Here is a 16,952-nt window from a genome sequence, read left to right as displayed (position 1 = left end):
ACTGCAAGTGTTGTCTGTGCGGAGTTTGCACGTTCTCCCTGTGACCATGCTGGTTCATCCAGATAGTCCAGTTTCATCCCACAGTCCAGCAACGTGCAGGTTCATTGGCTTCTGTACTTTGCCCCGAGTGTGTACAAAAGTGGGATAACATAGAAATATTGTACGGGAGATTGATGGCTGGCATGGATATGTTGGGCCTGTTTCCACGCTGTATTTCTAAATTGAACTAAAAAATCAAAGATGAATTTCTATTCCCATGGTTTTGAAGACATTGAATAGATTTCAGCTCATGTAGATGGCTTTAGAGATTCCTTCCTTCTGGCTTTCACAATCCATAGTAAAACAAATGATGAGAGTTAGATCTCAGAGTTAATGAGTTAGGGAGTTAGATCCATCAGTCTGAAGAAGGGTCTTGACCTGAAACGTTGCCCATTGTTTCTCTCCCGAGTTGCTCCAGCATTTTGTGTCTATCTAGAGTTAGATCTCAGTTCTTTGTGATGTTGATATATAGCTTTGGCCATTCTCCGACATTAAACTAAGTCCACAAATACTTCTGCAGGTGTGTAGTAAAGAGCCTATTGACTGGTCGTATCATGGCCTGATTCGGCAACTCGAACGCCCAGGAACGAAGATAGCAAAAGAGGCAACACTGCCCTGTCCATCACCGGCTCTGACCTCCCCACCAGCGAAGGGATCTATAGGAGTCTCTGCCTCACAAAGGCAGCCAGCACCATCAGAGACCCACACCACCCTGGCCACACATGCATTTCACCCCTGCCATCGGGAAGAAGGTACAGGAGCCTGAAAACTGTGACGTCCAGGTTCAGGAACAGCATCTTCCCTACAGCCATCAGACTATTAAACACTACAACCTCAAATACGCTCCAAACGGTTTGGGTGCATTGTTTTCATCACTGCATTATCATTGTTTGCTTTTTATATGTATAATTTTGTTTATTATGGTGTTTGCAGTGTACTATGTTTACTTATCTGTTGTGCTGCTGCAAGTAAGAATTTTATTGTTCCGTCAGGACATGGGACAATAAAACACTCTTGACTCCTGACTTGTGAAAGTACGATGATTACAATCTCTATGCAGCCCACAATTTAGACATTTACCACTCTGGAGCTGTGACAGACTCCTGCTGACATTCATTCTGAATGTTCTCTTCTTTCACAAGGTACAATGCAGGCACAGGTACATGTTACTGTCTCTAAAAGCCTTGACTGTTCAAATGTATATATGTATCTAGGCTAGGGATGCCAACTATCTCACTCCCAAATAGGGGACAAGGTGACGTCACCACCCCGTGCCCCACGTGATCTCACCCAGCCAGCGGCAACGTGCTCCCGCTCCACCAATGGCGGCTGCCCGGGCCGGGAGGCGGGTTGCTATGCAACCTCCGTTAGCCTACACTGTCCCGGCTGACAGCGGCCCACGGGCCTCATAGAGGACAAGGGCGGTCCCGTACGGGACAAACCAATTTAGCCCAATATACGGGATGTCCCGGCTAATACGGGACAGTTGGCAACCCTAATCTAGGCCAGCGAGCAAGTTAATCCTGGCCTTTATTTCGATGTTGAAATAACATTGGTAAACAGTACCTCCCATTTTCAATAAATAAGTCCTCCGGTGACAAAAACTACTGAACAAATATCCCATAGATTGTAAATTATTCCAAGATGTGGTGGCTTTGTAACATGCATGGCATTTGGCCTGTGAAAATGGCAAGGTACCTTCAACCTCACTGTGGGAATTGAACAAAATTGCTGCATTTACACATCAACTACCAATTAACCCAACAGCAGTAAGTTGGAAATGTTAGCATTTTCATAACAGTTTATATTTCTGCAATGTGCTAAACCACTCTGGCTCAAAATGTGAACAATCTAAACTGCACCAATTCTCTCCCACAGGAAGTAAATTGATGCTAGAAAATGTATTTATTTTTCTTACTTTGTTTTTCCTCCCATTGTGCCTATTTTGTTTAATTTACTTACAAGACACGCTAATCCAGAGTTTCTCATGTGGGCTTCTGACCTTTATAACTCTTAGACCAAAGGTTTATCAAAATAAAGGCATGATTTTCATAACATGTAGTGTTCACCCGGAGATATTTGCAAGGTAGCTTGCTATTGAGGCAGTGCAGCGTAGGTTCATGAGGTTAATCCCCGGGATGGTGGGACGGCGGGACTGTCATATGAGGAAAGATTGGAAAGACTGGGCTTGTATTCACTGGAATTTATAAGTATGAGAGGGGATCTTATAGAAACGTATAAAATTATAAAAGGACTGGACAAGCTAGATTCAGGAAAAATGTTCCCCATGTTGGGGGAGTCCAGAACCAGGGGTTCAGTCTAAGAATAAATGGGAGGCCATTTAAAACTGAGGTGAGAAAAAACTTTTTCACCCAGAGTGGTGAATTTGTGGTATTCTCTGCCAGAATCAAGGGATATGGGGAGAAGGCAGGCACGGGTTACTGATTGTGGATGATCAGCCATGATCACAATGAATGGCGGTGCTGGCTCGAAGGGCCAATTGGCCTCCTCCTGCACCTATTTTCTATGTTCTATATTCTATGTAAAATGTTAATCAGCGGGGTAGACAGTCAGAATCTGTTTCCCAGGGTGGAAATAGAAACATAGAAACATAGAAACATAGAAAATAGGTGCAGGAGGAGGCCATTCGGCCCTTCGAGCCAGCACCGCCATTCATTGTGATTATGGCTGATCATCCACAATCAGTAACCCGTGCCTGCCTTCTCCCCATACCCCTTGATTCCACTAGCCCCTAGATCTCTATCTAACTCTCTTTTATATTCATCCAGTGAATTGGCCTCCACTGCCCTCTGTGGCAGAGAATTCCACAAATTCACAACTCTCTGGGTGGAAGTGTTTCTTCTCACCTCAGTTTTAAACGGCCTCCCCTGTCCAGCACAAGAGAGCACAGCTATAAGGTGATGGGTGGGAGGTGGAAAATGAATGGTGATGTGTGGGACAATGTTTTATAGAGAGTGGAGGGGGCCTGGAACGCACTGTTTGTGCTGGAGGTAGATTGGATAGTGGCATATAGGAGGTAGTGCAGGGGAGAGAGGGTTGTGGATCACAAACAGGCAGATGAGATCAGTTTAACTTGGAATCATGTTCAGCACAAACATTGTGGGCCATTGGGCTTGTTCCTGTGCTGCACTGTTCTATTGTCTATGTTAGTGGCAGCAGTAATGGATTTGAATGCTTTCAGTTTTACAGCTATTAGTTTAGAGTTTAGAGATGCAGAGTGGGAGCAGGTCCTTCAGCCCACCCACCGAATCCACGCTGACCACCTGTACGTTATTTCTATGGCATCCCACTTTCGCACACATTGATAGAATGATACACATGGAAACAGGCCCTTCGGCCCGACTTGCCCACACTCGCCAATGTCCCAGCTACACTAGTCCCAACTGCCTGCGTTTGCCCTCTCCCTCCAAACTTGTCCTATCCATGTACCTGTCCAACTGCTTCTTAAATGTTGGGATAGTCCCTGCCTCAACTCAGCACCTCCGACAGCTCGTTCCATACACCCACCACCCTTTGTGTGAAAAAGTTACCCCTCGGATTCCTATTAAATCTTTTCCCCTTCACCTTGAACCTATGTCCTCTGGTCCTCGACTCCCCTACTCTGGGGAAAAGACTCTGTGCATCTACCTGATCTATTCCTCTCATGATTTTATACACCTCTGTAAGATCAAAATGTTTTAAATACATAATGGTGCGAGGATAATGAATAAAGGGTAGCCACGTGACACGTACTTATTATAGCCAAGTGTATGCTTGAATCAATTCATTTGGACAAGAGTGTACTGTGAAGATTATACAGTACATTAAGGTCTAATGAGCAGAATTATGGAGAAAAATATAATGGTGACATTCAGTCTTGCTCATTGTTTATGCTGCAATTGTGTGCCCAGCTCACAGCACTGTCCGTGGGAGTGCCGGAAAGTGGACAGTGCCAAAGAAGCAAGCAACTCTGTGTAAATGCATTTGTTATCCTTTGCTCTGCTGAAGAGGCTGTGGGTTCAGACTGCTGTGGCCCGGTACACTGCTCTGCATCTGTGAGGGTTTACCAGCAGCACCAGAGACAATGTCCTTCCATCATCTGTCGAAAATGCAGGAAACACTCAGCAGGTCAGACAGCGTCCGCGAAGAGAGAAACAGCTGTCATGTCAGGTCAAAGACTCTTCATCAGCGTCTACCATGAGTAGTGGTAAAGGCAGATACTTTGCCACTTTCTTTCACCTTCCATCACAGTGAGGAATGTGGAGGAGTCACTGTGGGGGATGTTCATGTTAAAATGTATTTTGTGTGTCCTGTTGCTTTTTATTGGTGTGACTGTACGGCAAATGAAACTCCTCTTATGTTGCAAAACATACTTGGCTAATAAAGTATGATTGTGATTGTGCTTGTGATTGAGATTGGCATTTATGAATCCTAAAATGATCAAACTCTTCAGTCCCACAGACTTCTCCCTAACCTGCGGAGTGTTTCTCCAGCATTTTCTATTTTATTGCAGAATTCCAGCAATGTCTGTTTTGGTTTTCAGAATGTTCCTGTATCTGGGCGTGTGCTTGCAAGGCCTGGTGACCTCCACTGACTCCAGACCCTCTGGAGGTACATAAAATAATGAGGCACAGCACAGACATGGTGGACAGTCAGAAGCTTTTTCCCAGGGTGGAAATGCCAACGTTTCGAGGGCACAGCTTTAAGGTGAGAGGGGCAACGTTTAGAGACGCCAGGGGCAGGTTTTTTTACACAGTGTGTGTGTGTGTGGTGGGTTCCTGGAACACACTGTACTAAGATAGTATTAAGGCAGATGCAATAGTGGAATTTAAGAGGGTTTTAGATAGGCACATAAATATGCAGGGAATGGAGGGATGTGGATCATGTGGAGACAGATGAGATTAGTTTATCTTGGCATCATGTTCAGCATAGACATTGTTGGCTGAGGGGCGTATTCTGTTCTACTGTGACACAGTACCAGTCCACATTAACAGCTACAGGAAGGCAAACTCAAGGAAGACCAGATTATTTTGGTCTTAAACAACATCACTGTTAACCTTGACAACAACACAGTGGTGCAGCGGTAGAGTTGCTGTCTTACAGCGAATGCAGCGCCGGAGACCCGGGTTCAACCCTGACTACGGCTGGCTGTATGGAGTTTGTACGTTCTCCCCGTGACCTGCGTGGGTTTTCTCCGAGATCTTTGGTTTCCTCCCACACTTCAAAGATGTACAGGTATGTAGGCTAATTGGCTTGGTAAATGTAAAAAAAATTGCCCCTAGTGGGTGTCGGATAGTGTTAATGTGCAGAGATCGCTGGTCAGTACAGACCCGGTGGGCCGAAGGGCCTGTTTCCGCGCTGTATCTCTAAACTAAACTAAACTAAACAGCAACAATTCTTTGAACTTACAAAGGATTTTTAAGGCAGCAAATTTCCGAAGGCACTTCATAAACTATTTTAGTGAAAGATGTCTCGGTTTTGTTTTTTATTTTGCATTACCTTGATGCATTCATGTATGATATGATTTGCCTGAATATCAACCAAAACAAAGTTTTGCACTGCAACTCAAAAAATGCCACAATAATAAACCATTACCAATATTAGAATAGAGACTAAACACTTTGGCAATGAGTTAGGTGTGAGGGAACAGTGTGATGGATGTGTGGAGAATTAGATGTAGGACATATAGGATAATGTCCACCTGAAGAAGGGTCTTGACCCGAAACGCAACCCACTTCTCTCCCGAGATGCTGCCTGTCCCACTGAGTTACTCCAGCTAAGGTGTCTACCTTAGATATAGGATATGTCTGGGGAGGAAATGCGATTCAAGACAGCTGCAGATGATGGTGTGAATGACGTATCAAGGGGTGAGGAGATGCAGTAGTGGCCAGAACGGGGAAACATTTTTGGAGAGACAAGGGGAAGGGTCACGACTCAAAACGTTGCCCATTCCTTCTCTCCAGGGATGTTGCCTGTCCCGCTGAGTTACTCCAGCTTTTTGTCTCTGTAATTTTTAGAGAGATGTTGGCTTATGGAGGTTTCAGAGTGAGTCCTTAGAATGGTTTAAGCACTTCCTAATGCATTAGAAGCAAGGTCAATTTTAATACGCCTTTCAAACCCAGGTGACATGTGCAACTTTAGGCATTTCACCTTGCCAAGGACATTATTGGAAGGTTGAGTTAGATTGTTACGAGGTTGTCATAAAGCTCCTCTCCATAGTTTAATCAGCACCACAGTGAGCAGTATATTTAATGATGAGGCATTACAGTGAAGATTGGTTTTCTTTCATGTGGATACATAATTGTGTTGCAATCGGACATAACTTTTAAATCACCATAATCAAACAATGGTGCCTGGCAAGTAATGTCATAATTGTCACAATGTGATTGGGTTCATCCACTACTCAGCTGCAGTCTGATATGTGGATAACAATTGATTACATATTGTTAAATGAAAATGTCTATTTGCAGATTCAATGCAAATTCAAAATATTTGAATCGTTTTTACCCCCTGCCCTTGGAGCCTCAATTAGCATTAGCATCAACTTCCTGGCCCTGGGTGTTAACCTGACTGTGAACTTGCAGTTACTGAGTTACCAACACCAGAGAAAATAGGTGCAGAGGGAGGCCATTCAGCCCTTCGGGCCAGCACCGCCATTCATTGTGATCATGGCTGATCATCCACAATCAGTATCCCGTGCCTGCCTTCTCCCCATATCCCCTGATTCCGCTAGCCCCTAGAGCTCTATCTAACTCTCTTTTAAATTCATCCAGTGAATTGGCCTCCACTGCCTTCTGTGGCAGGGAATTCCACAAATTCACAACTCTCTGGGTGAAAAAGTATTCTTCTCACCTCAGTTTTAAATGGCCTCCCCTTTATTCTTAGACTGTGTGGCCCCTGGTTCTGGACTCCCCCAACATTGGGAACATTTTTCCTGCATCTAGCTTGTCCAGTCCACAATACAATCAAGTCAATCTCAAGTACAATAGATAGAGCAAAGGAGAAGATACAGAGTGCAGAATATAGTTCTCAGCATTGTAGCGCGCCATTTCCAGAGACAAAGTCCAATGTCCACAATGGGTTGGAAGTAAATCGGACAGTACCCTAGCTTATGGAAGAATCATTCAGAAGCCTAACAACGGAGGGCAATCTGGCATAGAACACGCACGTAGTCTGAAGAAGGGTCCAGACCTGAAAAGTCGCCCATGCTATTGAGGGCTTGCAGCGTAGGTTTACTAGGTTAATTCCCGGAATGGCGGGACTGTCATATGTTGAAAGACTGGAGCGACTAGGCTTGTATACACTGGAATTTAGAAGGATGAGAGGGATCTTATCGAAACGTATAAGATTATTAAGGGGTTGGACACGTTAGAGGCAGGAAACATGTTCCCAATGTTGAGGGAGTCCAGAACCAGGGGCCACAGTTTAAGAATAAGGGGTAGGCCATTTAGAACTGAGATGAGGAAAAACTTTTTCAGTCAGAGAGTTGTGAATCTGTGGAATTCTCTGCCTCAGAAGGCAGTGGAAGCCAATTCTCTGAATGCATTCAAGAGAGAGCTAGATAAAGCTCTTAAGGATAGCGGAGTCAGGGGGTATGGGGAGAAGGCAGGAACGGGGTACTGATTGAGAATGATCAGCCATGATCACATTGAATGGCGGTGCTGGCTCGATGGGCCGAATGGCCTCCTCCTGCACCTATTGTCTATTGCCTATTGTCATCCATCCGGAGATGCTGCCTGACTCGCTGGGTTATTCTTGCATTTTGTATTCTGCTAAAGAAAATCCCATTCCTTTGTCTTATAAAAAAAGTTCCCCCATTCAGTGCCTCCTTTGCCTATTCTGTTGACTGTCTTTTAAATTAAAAAGGAAAATAGTGAGCTGCGTAAAACCAATGTTCTGCACAGGCAGCAGGATTGGTTGTGATGCCAGGGTTTGGCTGCATTGAGCCCCACAGAGAGATTGGAAGGAAAAACAAAACTGTACTCCCATGGCATGAAATGTTATACTATCTTTGCACATGTAGATAGGAAAGCGTGCGAGTCGACTCCTAATAAAGTAAGGTGTTTCAAATTGCTAAAGGTAGAAATTAGTGCCATTGAACCAGAGATGTATCTGGAGCAGACACTATTTTCAAACCGTGGCACGGTGGCACAGCAGTAGAGTTGCTGCCTCACAGTATCAGAGACTTGGGTTCAATCCTGACTACGGGTCCTTCCCGTGACTACGAGGGTTTTTCCCGGGTGCTCCAGTTTCCTCCCACACTCCAAAGACATACATTGTGTAATTTGTAGGTTATTTTGCTTTGGTAAAAAGATTGTAAATGGTGTTAGTGGACGGGGATCGGTAGACAGCGATGACTCGATGTGCCGAAGAGCCTGTTTCTGCACTGTATCTCTAAACTAAACTAAAATAATGATAGGAATTTGCCACTCATTTAATCCTCTGTTTTAATCCAGCAATAGATGGTTATATTATTCTATTTCACAACAGAGTTCAGAACATCATGTTGCCAGGAGATGCCAGATATAAGTAAAATTACAGACACAATGTAGTTCTTCAAAACTGGGAATCAGTCAACTGGAATAATGATATCAACCTTTCCTTTGAACCAGTTTTATTTATTTACAAGTCAGCTAGATTTAATATTAAACAGAGCAAGAATGAGCATTTGTTTGAGTCAGCAACAGTATGTATGGAATTGCTGGCAAATGACCATCTACCTGGGCTACTGTAGAGGATAGCTAAGAGACAAGGAGTTTGTCGTTGGAAGGAACTGCAGATGCTGATTTAAACCGAAGATAGGCACAAAATGTTGGAGTAACTCAGTGGGTCAGACAGTATCTCTGGAGAGAAAGGGTGACGTTTTGGGTCGAAACCTTTCCTTAGACTGGGGTATGAAGAAGGGTCCCGACCCGAAACGTCACCCATTCCTTCTCTCCAGAAAAGCTGCCTATCCCGCTGAGTTACTCCAGCATTTTGTGTCGATCTAAGGGTCAAGGACACTGCCATGTGCCTCAGTCGGAATCACTTCCACAGATGCACTGTACAAAGTATACTATCAGGTTGCATGTGGATAGGCATAAGGATATGCGGGGAATAGAGGGATGTGGGTTACATGCAGGTAGTTGTGTGATGGTCTAGGCGGCATGTTTGGCATGAACATTGTGGGCCAAAGGGCCAGTTCATGTGCTGTACTGATCTATGTTCAATGTTCTATTATCATGGTCTTCTCACTTTCACAAGAGTAAAAAATTATGTATATGACAGCATTGTCTCATTGACACACAAGGGCATAAGTGATAGGAGCAGAATTAAGCCATTCGCCCCATCAAATCTACTCCGCCATTCAATCATGGCTGATCTATCTTTCCCTCCTAACCCCATTCTCCTGCCTTCTCCCCATAACCTCTGACACCCGTACTAATCAAAAATCTATCTATCTCTGCCTTAGAAATATCCACTGACTTGGCCTCCACAGCCTTCTGTGGCAAAGAATTCCACAGATTCACCACCCTCTGACTAAATTCCTCCTCATCTACTTCCGAAAGGAACGTGCTTTAATTCTGTGGCTGTGACCTCTGGTCCTAGACTCTCCCACTAGTGGAAACATCCTCTCCGCATCCAAGGGATTCACGGGAATTGAGACAATGTTACTCCAGAGGAAGCCACAAGGAGGTGGAGGACAAGGGTTGGGGTGGTACAGCCATGTGAAGTTCTATCACAATAGTTACTGACACAACCATGGTGATAGTACTTCAGAGCCAATTAATGAGTGTATTTGATGACTTGCTGGTGATTGGCTTTAGCTCGTACTGGTGAGAGAGGAATGTTGACCACTACACTGGGAGAACATCGAGAGCAAAACGGATCCCTAGAGTGAATAACAACCAAAAATGGTGAAAATCCTTAGCAGGTCAGGCAGCATCTGTGGACAGATAAGCTAGGTTGATGGCTTTTCAGCATAATTAAGAGAAGCAAAAAGCATGTTTTAAGTAAGAGAGTAGGGATAGGGATGTGGTAATAAAAGGAAAGTCAGCAACAGATTAAAGACCAAGAATAAGCGACTGAATGATGCTGATGGCAGTATGGTTAGCTTCTTCAACACAATGGTGTGAACAAAAATGCTGAAACTGAGAGACAGACATTGCATTTGTAGAAATCTGAAACAAAAGATAATATTAAAAATACCCAGCAGATTAGGCAGCATCTGAGAAGAGAGAAAAACTGAATTAATATTAAAGGTTGATAAGTTATCATCTGAACTGGTCAAAGTGAAAAACAGTTATCTGAGAACTCCGAAGATAGACACAAAATGCTGGAGTAACTCAGCGGGTCAGGCAGCATCTCTGGAGACCCTTCTTCAGACTGATGTAAGGGGAGGGGGCAGGACAAAGATAGGATGTAGTTGGAGACAGAAAGACCAGTGGGAGAACTGGGAAGGGGGAGAAACATAGAAATAAAGAAAATAGGTGCAGGAGGAGGCCATTCGGCCCTTCGAGCCAGCACCGCCATTCATTGTGATCATGGCTGATCATCCACAATCAATAATCTGTGCCTGCCTTCTCCCCATATCCCTTGATTCCACTAGCCCCTAGAGCTCTATCTAACTCTCTTTTAAATCCATCTAGTGAATTGGCCTCCACTGCCTTCTGTGGCAGAGAATTCCACAAATTCACAACTCTCTGGGTGAAAAAGTTTCTTCTCACCTCAGTTTTAAATGACCTCCCCTTTATTCTAAGACTGTGGCCCCTGGTTCTGGACTCCCCCAACATTGGGAACATTTTTCCTGCATCTAGCTTGTCCAGTCCTTTTATAATTTTATATGTCTCTATAAGATCCCCTCTCATCCTTCTAAACTCCAGTGAATACAAGCCTAGTCTTTTCAATCTTTCCTCATATGACAGTCTCCCCATCCCAGGGATCAATCTCGTGAACCTACGCTGCACTGCCTCAATTACAAGGATGTCCTTCCACAAATTAGGAGACCAAAACTGTACACAATACTCCAGATGTGGTCTTACCAGGGCCATATACAACTGCAGAAGGGGAATCAGGGACTATCCAAAGTTAGAGAAATCAATTTTCATATCGCTGGGGTGTAAACTACCCAAGCAAAATATGAGGTGCTGTTCGTCCAATTTGCGTTGGGCCTCACTCTGACAATGGAGGAGGCCCAGGACAGAAAGGTCAGATTGGGAATGGGAGGGGGAGTTGAAGTGCTGAGCCACCGGGAGATCAGGTACGTTAAGACGGACTGAGCAGAGGATCGCCGAGCCTGCGCTTGGTCTCGCCGATGTACAGAAGTTGACACCTGGAATCTGAGGAATCTCCTGCTCTTCAATCCATTTCATTGGGCAACCAGGACCTTGCCTTGACTTCTCACCCAAAATACATATTGTCCAGCAACGTGGTCATCTTCAAAAGATTAGGAGCTCAAATGCTTTAGAGTGAAGCTTGAAATCATAAACAACTGACTCATGTGAAAGTGAGCCAACTTCAAACAATAAACACTAACACATCTAAAGAATAAGCCTTGGCTTAGCAGCGGCACTCATGACTCTCAGCCAGAAATGCATGGATTGATGCCTCGGTCCTGCGCAATGTAGTCAAGGCTGACAGTTCAATCGGGAATTGAAACAAGACACAAAATGCTGGAGTAACTCAGTGGGACAAGCAGCATCTCTGTCTGAAGAAGGGTTGATGACTGAAGAAGGGTTGGTCGACCCAAATCGTTGGTCACCCATTCCTTCTCTCCAGAGATGCTGCCTGTCCTGCATATTGTGTCTATCTTCGGTGTTAACCAGGATCTGCAGTTCCTTCTTACACAAAGAATTGAAACATATATGCACTTTCCTTTGCATGAAACATCAAACTCAAAACGTGTTTACTCCTTCAGATGGATATTCAAGATCCGTGAACTCTTTAAAAGGATTAGTTTTCTCTCTGCTGCCAGGGCCGGTACAGTCAGACAGCGAATGGAGTTGCTGACTCAAAGCACCAATAACCCTGGTTCAAACCTAACCTCTGCTGCCACATACACCGATCAGCAAAAACATTATGACCTGATGAGCCAAAATATTATGACCACCTGCCTAATATGCTGTTGGTCCTCCGTGTGCAGCCCCATACACAGCAGGGTGCGATGCACTGTGTATTGTGACACATTCCTCCCGTGACCACCATTAACATTTTCTGTGACTTGTGCCACAGTCGACCTTCTGTCGGTTCGGACCAGAGGGGATAGCCTTCGTTGCCCTCGCGCATCGATGAGCCTTGGGCGCCCAACACCCTGTCGCCGGTTTGTGGTTTGTCCCTCCTCGGACCACTGTCGGTAGGTACTCACCACTGCTGACCGGGAGCACCCCACAAGCCTTGCCGTTTCAGAGATGCTCTGACCCAGTCGGCTGGCCATTACAATTTGGCCCTTGTCAAAGTCACTCAGGTCTTTAATCCTGCCCATTTCTCCTACATCCAACACATCAACTTCAAGAACTGACTGTTCACTTGCTGCCTAATATATCCCACCCCTTGACAGTGCCATTGTAACAAGATAATCAATGTTATTCACTTCACCTGTCAGTGGTCATAATGTTTTGGCTGATCAGCGTATGTGGAGATCTCTTCACAACACAGCTATCTAAGCTACACTTCTTCCCACCCTGCCTCCTTCAAAGAGTCTATCCCCTACTCCCAATTCCTCTGTCTACGCTGCATCTGTGCCCAAGATGAGGTGTCCATACCTGGACATCCGAGATGTCCAATGAGATGCCCTCATTTATAAGAAAACAGTTTTCCCTCTTCTATCGTAGATGAGGCCCTCACTAGGGTCTCCTCGATATCCCGCTGTTCCACCCTTGCTGCCCCTCCCCCCAGTCCCAACAGAGACAGAGTGCCCCTAGTCCTCACCTTTCATCCCGTCAGCCATTGTATACAATACATAACCCTCCAGCATTTTCACCACCTCCAACGGAACCCGGAACCCCGCCACCAGCCACATCTTCCCATCTCCACCCCTTTCCGCTTTCCACATTCTCTCTGCAACTCCCTAATCAACTCGTCCCTTCCCACCCAGACCACCCCCTCCCCAGGTACTTTCCCCTGCAACCGCAGAAGATGCAACACCTGTCCCTTTACTTCCCCCTTCGACTCCGTCCAAGGACCCTGACAGTCTTTCCAGGTGAGGCAGAGGTTCACCTGCACCTCCTCCAACCTCATCTACTGTATCTGCTGGTCCAGGTGTGGACTCCTGTGTATCGGCGAGACCAAGCGCAGGTTTGCCGATCATTTCGCTGAGCACCTCCACTCAGTCAACCTAAGGCTACGTGATCCCCCGTTTGCTAATCACTTTAACTCCCCCTCCCATTCCCACACTGACCTTTCTGTCCTGATCCAACACAAATTGGAGGAACAGCACCTCATATTTCACTTGGGCAACTTTTGTTTTTCCCAAATTCCAGAAACATTTGGGTTGGGGGGATGGGTGACGTTTCGGGAAGAAGGGTCTCGACCCAAAACGTCACCTATTCCTGTTATCCAGAGATGCTGCCGGTCCCGCTGAGTTACTCCAGCACTTTGTGTCTATCTTCGATGCAAACCAGCATCTGCAGTTCCTTCCTACACATGACTCTTGGAGAGCATCTTTGATGTGTACAAGCGATTGTATGAAACGGATCCATTCCTCAGCAGTTCAGCTCTAAAATTATCATTATGTTTCATCAATCAAGGTTCCAACACCATGGGGATCATTTCTCTGCATCTTCCCGAATGAAACTTCGCATCATTTTAAAGAACTGCTTTCAACATTCTTAGTGCATGAAAATATAGTCAAGATTATCTGTCTTCCCTATTACCTTAACTTCTTTAGTTTAGTTTAGAGACACAGCGTGGAAACAGGCCCTTCGGCCCACCGGGTCCGCACCGACCAGTGATCCCCGCACATTAACACTATCCTATACCCACTGGGGACAATTTTTACATTTACCAAACCAATTAACCTACAAAGCTGTACATCTTTGGAGTGTGGGAGGAAACCAAAGATCTCGGAGAAAACCCACGCAGGTCATGGGGAGAACGTACAAACTCCGTACGGACAGTACCCGTAGTCGGGATGGAACCCGGGTCTCCGGCGCTGCATTCGCTGTAAGGCGGCAACTCTACCGCTGTGCCACCGTGATCACTCTAAGTCTCAGCATCGTCTGTTGAATATATAATAAGAGACATGGCTAAGAACATATGGGGTCTATTCCAGGCTTAGTATAACTGTCTTCCTTCCTGTTGTATCTGTCTTCTTGAAACAAGGGGGAAATTACATTATTCAACTGGGTTTAATGTTTTGTGTGCATGGACAACTTGTACCAATTGCAATGAATAAACAAGGAATAGCAGATGCAGGTTTACAAAAAAATACACTGCTAGTGTCACTCAGCAGTATCTCTCTGCTGCCTTACCCACTGAGTTATTCCAGTGCTTTGTGCTTTGTTGTTTTACCAATTAATCCATGGTTTGAATTTCTCTGAATTCCTCAGATCCATGTTGAACGATCCCCTTCAGACCCCGACGACCCTGTGATCTAAGACTCGGAGCCTGACCTCAGAAGACCTTGCTTAAGGATGCACCTTGCTTGAGGCTGAAGCCTCAGAAAGCATCAGCCCTGATGGTGCTCCTGGCCGTATTCCCAAAACCTCCAGCTGGAGTTTGTGTGGACATCTTCAACTTCTCATCATTATGGTCCAACGTTAAGGCAACCTTCATTCTGGGACCCAAAAAGAACAAGGTTACATGCCCCAATGAAGTCTGAAGAAGGGTCTCGACCCGAAAAGTCACCTATTCCTTTTCTCCAGAGATGCTGCCTGACCCACCGAGTTACTCCAGCTTTTTGTGTCTATCTTGGCCCCGATGAACACCAGCCAGTAGCACTCATGTCCATTATTATGATGTATTTTGAGAGGCTTGTTATGACATAAATAAACTCCTGCCACGGTAATAACCTGGACCACATTAATTCACTTACCCCACCAAAACAGTTCAACAGTGGATGCAATCTCGCTGGTTTCCATTCTGCGCCAGACCACTTGCACAACAGGAACGTGGGCTTTTGTACATTGACTATAGCTCAGCATTCAACACAGTCATCCCTTCCTAACTCAAGGTCAGGGAACTGGGTCTCTGCTCCTCCCATGGGACTGGATTCGAAACTTCATCAAGCGCAGACCGTAACAACAGCTCCTCCTGCTGCCGTCAGCATGGAGGCACCTCAGGGCTGCTTGTTGAATGCCCTGACTATACCCATGACAATGTAGCCAGAACAGCTACCATGCCATCATTAAATTCACTGACAACGCACCATCATTGGGCGAATAATGGGTGATGTTGAGTCAGAGTAAAGGGGGGAGATCTACAATCTGGGTGAGTGGTATCAGAACAGTCTGAAGAAGGGTCTCCACCTGAAACGTCACCTGTTCCTTCTCTCCAGAGATGCTGCCTGACCCGCTGAGTTACTCCAGCATTTTGTGTCCAACTTGGCACCAGCGATGTTGATTGGAGCATGCAGATCTCCCTCATTTCCTGAAGTCAATAGCTAACTCTTTCAACTTGCTGGCATTGAAGAGCAGGTGGTTGTCCAGACATCTTGTTATAAAGCTCTATGTCTCCTTCCTGTAATCTTTGTCATTATTCGAGATCTGGCCCACGACAGTGATGTCATCTCCAAACTTATAAATGGAGTTGGAGCTGAAATTGTCTGCACAGTCGTGTGCAGTAAGGGGTCAAGAATAATATATTCCTTTATTTGTCCCACACCGGGGATATTTACACTGTTACAGCAGCAAAGTGGATAGCAAGAGATCATTCATTATAAATAAAAGTAAAGACAAGGATAAATTGTCATCAGTCTACTGTGTGTTCCTTAACTGTTACTGGTCTGCTAGGAGCAGTGCTGGTTGTGCAGTCTCACAGCAGCGGGAAGGAAGGACCTCCTATATCTCTCATTCACGCACTTGGGGTGAAGGAGTCTGTCACTGAAGGAGCTACTCAGTGCAGTGACAGTGTCCTGCATGGGGTGGGAGTCGTTGTCCAGCAGCGATGTTAGCTTTGCCATCATCCTCCTCTCTCCCACCACCTGCACTGAGTAGAGGGGGCAACCCAGGACAGAGCTGGCCTTCCTGACCAGCTTGTCGAGTCTCCTCCCCTCCGCTGCTGAGATGCTGCTGCTCCGGCAGACCACTCCGTAGAAGATGGCCGATGCAACCACCGTGTTGTAGAAGGTCCTTAGGAGTGCCCCCTGCACTCCAAAGGACCTGAGTCTCCTCAGCAGATAAAGTCTGCTCTGGCCCTTTCTGTACAGCGCATTGGTGTTTTCAGTCCAGTCCAGTTTATTGTTGAGGTAGACACCCAGGTACTTATAAGAATCCACCCTCTCGATGTCCATTCCCTGAATGTTCACCGGTGTCGGGGGGACCTGGCTGCGCCTGCGGAAATCTACCACCGTCTCCCTGGTTTTCCCCGCACAAACTCCTTGATCAGTACTCTGTACGCCCTGTCCTCGTCGCCTGTGATGAGGCCGATGATGGCAGAGTCGTTAGAGAATGCATTGTTACGGGGCACCAGTGGTGAGATTTCTTGGGAAGGATGTGTTGTCATCTGTCCTCACTGATTGTGGTCCATGGGTCAGAAAGTCAAGGATCCAGTTGCAAGGGCGGGCGGGGTTACTGAGTGCTGGATCCAGGAGTTTGGAGATGAGTTTGGTTGGATTAAGGTACTAAAGGCAGAGCTATAGTCAATAAATAGTTACTGCAACTATTTCTGGATTAAGTCATATTATTTTGGAAATATGACCCAGCACTGCAGGTCTAGAGTCGCCTTAGTGCCTTGTCTATGATTTCCATATCAGGCATGCAGCTGACGACATACTTTCC

The 16,952-nt window shown here is 45.7% G+C and overlaps 1 protein-coding gene and 1 long non-coding RNA gene across 2 annotated transcripts in view; one reads left to right on the top strand and one right to left on the bottom strand.

Moving 5' to 3' along the window:
- LOC144600468 (NALCN channel auxiliary factor 2-like) overlaps positions 1 to 16,952 on the bottom strand; it is a 447,010-nt gene that overhangs the window by 177,298 nt on the left and 252,760 nt on the right. The window lies entirely within an intron of this gene.
- On the top strand, positions 4,078 to 15,876 carry LOC144600469 (uncharacterized). The gene is made up of 3 exons (XR_013548142.1): positions 4,078 to 4,246; positions 4,583 to 4,746; positions 14,565 to 15,876. It is a non-coding gene; the product is annotated as an uncharacterized LOC144600469 (long non-coding RNA).

This window comes from Rhinoraja longicauda, chromosome 15 (genome assembly GCF_053455715.1).
Source record: "Rhinoraja longicauda isolate Sanriku21f chromosome 15, sRhiLon1.1, whole genome shotgun sequence".
NCBI lineage: Eukaryota > Metazoa > Chordata > Chondrichthyes > Rajiformes > Arhynchobatidae > Rhinoraja > Rhinoraja longicauda.
This window is presented reverse-complemented; position numbering and strand designations above follow the sequence as displayed.